Consider the following 3,966-nt stretch of genomic DNA (forward strand, 5'->3'; position numbering starts at 1 on the left):
AGTGAATTAATTGTAAAATATTTCTTTTTGTTTAGAGCACACTGATCAAACTTGTAAGTATGTCGCAGTACATATGATCGAAACTGCGACGAATATCTCTATAAAAAAACTCATTATCATTTCCCAATGTCTACAAAAGTTTACATCAGTAAACAGATTAATGGGATGTTAAAAGAATGCATTATTAAGGCTAGTTAAAGTCCCTAAACTGCTCTGTATAACTTAGAAGCCGGATTGAAATGGAAATAATAAAAAATAAATTTGTATGGGACTTCGGATAATCGAATCACGATAAAAACATTTTTTTCGTAATCTTTTATTTACTTATTTTTAACATCAAATTCGAACTCTGCGACCCCATTTTAGTCAAATTTTAATGGTGGTGGAATGCCTTAAAAATACCTAAATACATTTTTAAGAGCGAGTCCACGAGCAAAGCATACCCATCTCGCATTGACCTCAGCAATCTGCCTGAAATTTTCAGGGGTTGTTTGCACATATGAAACTAGCATCTGGCCAAAATATGAGCACTCTAGGTCAACGGGAAGGGAGGCAAATAGGGACACAAAGTTTGAAGGCTCAAAAACGTAACAAATCTAAAATCTAATTTAGGCAAAATTCAATTTAATTTCAAAATTCAAAATGCATCTGAAAGGGCTTGAAAAATGCCACAAAATGCAGGGAGAAGCATCCCAATTGATTAAAACTAAAGGGAGTTATTGGCTTTTTAGTGAAAAAATAGCACAATTTTCAAACTCAAATAAAAAAGTGTTCCATCCAGATATCAACTAAGTTCGACCTGCAGGCAATATTCCTCGATTTTCGCAAAAATCACTATTTTAAAAAAATCATAACTTCGCGTCATTTCATTCGATTTTAGCTGTCTTGGACGCAAATGAAATGGTATTAGGGGAGTGTGGGGTAATTTGGACACCCTAAGGAAATTGCTCTGCCACGGGCTGTATGGATATTTTAAAGGAATGTGGATGAAACCAGATGATTACAGAGACCATATTTGATGGAAAAATATCATTCATTTCGATGAATTTTGATGAAAATCCCATTTTTATCGCAAAAATTAAAAGGTGTTCAAATTACCCCCACATTTTTGTGTGGGGGTAATATGAACACCCCTATGGGGTAATTTGAACATGCCTTGTGGGGTAATTTGGACATGCGTTGTGGGGTAATATGGACATACCTTGTGGGGTAATATGGACACCTTTTGTGGGGTAATTTGGACACCTGTTGAAGGATAAGTTTAACATTTGATTTTTGAGCATGTTTTTTATTCTTCAACCTGGTTTTGTAATTGCTTTATATTTTGAAGTGTTTGTTTTGCTCACAATGTTTCATCAAAGGTTTGAATAATGATTTTGTGGTAGAACCTTGCCCTGATATACAGTGTAAACTAACAGAATATCGTTTCAATAAAATTACAATTACAATGACTATAATTCAATAGGAAGATAAGAAATAGATCAGTGTAGTATACATAATTTAATCATTAATTCAGAAATGATTTAAATATTGATTCTGGATTAGGCACAAGCATAGTTTTTAGTGATTAAGGTATCGTTTAGATTGATATAAAACTAATCAACCTGAATTAATTAACCATTATTTTTTTAAAATTTTGCGTTCTGTAGCCCTTCAAATTTAAATATTATTGTAAACAAGCATAGATATTAGAAATGTCAAAGAAATTAATTAAAAGCAATCAACATTACACGGAGAAAAAAGAGTTCCCAAAATCGTGAACAAGCGTTCATGAAAATGGGAACCACGAACAAAGTGTTCAAATTTCATGGTACGTTTTTCAAAATCGTACCATGGAATTTGAACACTTTGTTCGAGGTTCCCATTTTCATGAACGCTTGTTCACGATTTTGGGAACTCTTTTTTCTCCGTGTAGAGTCTAGTTGAACGCCAAATGTGCAGTAATCAGATTTTCATCCATTCGAATATTGGAATAAATTCATCTAAATTAAATAATAGGCGTTTGTGAAAGTTCTCATTGCTCACATTCCTTTTTGAGTGTTTTTACTTTTTAAATCCCTCTAAATTTATCGGAATCAAGTTAAAAACTCAACCAACCATGAAAGTTACTTTTTTTCCTGACAGGTAGACTTTCAGGTATGTCCAAATTACCCCACAAGCCATGTCCAAATTACCCCCATAATAAATTGCAATTTTTGATGATAAAAATGGATAAAATGCACAATTTTTATACGTACATATCTCAGACATCGTCCAAGCAACCCTCTTAAACAAGAATTGTCCACTTTTTTTGCCATATAATCCCGGCAAAGCCTTATTTCCCAACCCTTAAATATTAGAACTTAAGGCAGTGCCAACCGGCCTTTGGCAACTTTTACATATTATACCAAAACTACTTAACCTATTTTAACATTTTTGGTATGTCCATACTCCTAGGCCATTACTAGTACTAGCCTTATCATTTAAATTGCTGTTTTCACTTTATATCCGAAGAAAACGTGATTTTTAAAGGGGTGTCCAAATTACCCCCACTGTCCATATTACCCCAAACTCCCCTAGATAGGCTTTCCAATAAAAATCGTATCTCAGAATATTGAAAACATAACTTCACCATTTTTGGATATGTTTTGTGAAATTTTCCGAGGAATCTGACAAAAATGTTTTCAGACATAGGCTCTTTAGTCCCGAGACCTTCAAAAGAGCATTTTATGTTTTCATTTGACCTTTTCAAATGTTAGGCTAGATATTTGAAACTTTTAACTATTTATCCTTAAAAGCCTATCTATTACCCTTTCGTTTGCGCTCAAGACAGCTAAAATCTGTTGAAATGATGCGGAGTTATGTTTTTTTGAAAAATGTGGTTTTTGAAAAAATCGACGAAAATTGCCATTTTTTGAACCACCCTAACACGGCGTAGGGCACCCTAATGGCCAAACAAAAAAATATGGGTCTAAATATTTCAGCCAAGGAACCCCCAGAAAAATATTGAGCCGATCGGACAACTTTTTTTCGAATCATGCTGTTTTCGTGGGGAATTGCTGTACACTCAAACCCCGATGGTTTGACACCAAATGTTTTCAAACGAACGGGGTCACTTTTTAGTTTGACACCCCTTTTACACGGAGTTCACACACACTACCAAACGTTTGTTTTGATAGTGTTCGTGAGCGCTGGTAAAAAGTGACAGTTCGTCACTTTTTGGTTTGACTTTGACCAACCAACGGGGTACAAACTAAAAAAGTGTCAAACGAAAAAGTGACCAATCACCAACCAGTGTATATATGTAGTTCACTTCTGAAGTTTTGGTTAAACTTGTAAAGTTGTTGGTCAATGACGGACCAAATCTTAGAACTACAGTACATGTTCGGTAACTGGGCTGAGAACGTAGCCCAGTTACCGAATGCTGCTCGCTAACTGGGCTGACGAAAAATTACGAGGGGACCACCGATGCATAATATTTTCCTGATGAAACAAAAAACAAAAGTTACTCAAATTAGTTTACCATGTTTACTTCTTATTTTTTTTAATTGTGACTTGAGATTTGTTAAATGCTAGAAAAAAGATTTTTTTGTTATTTAACTTGATTTTTACATCTACCAACCCCTCGGTCATTTCGGTTTGTTTTGGTTTTTTGACGTTTGTCTGCTTTTTAACTGGACTACGGCCCAGTTATCGAGCGCCCAGTTAAACAACGCCCAGTTACCGAACAACCACTGTACATAGAATTTGTGACGGAGAGGAGGAAACGTAGATTGTCTCGACAGAGTAGGCCTCATTCATTGTCCTTTTTGAACGTTCTCCCCATAGAAAGTATTCCAGATAGAGTAAATTCTGTGGGAGATATAACCGTTTTATTCGGTGGAGGGGGTTTTGACACACCACTTACCGTGAGAGAGATCCTTGTTAGTCCCATAACTAATTCGTCGCTTGAAATTCAGGATAGTGAAGACGATCTTAATTTAGATA

This window comes from Culex quinquefasciatus, chromosome 1, assembly GCF_015732765.1.
Source record: "Culex quinquefasciatus strain JHB chromosome 1, VPISU_Cqui_1.0_pri_paternal, whole genome shotgun sequence".
NCBI classification, from domain to species: domain Eukaryota; kingdom Metazoa; phylum Arthropoda; class Insecta; order Diptera; family Culicidae; genus Culex; species Culex quinquefasciatus.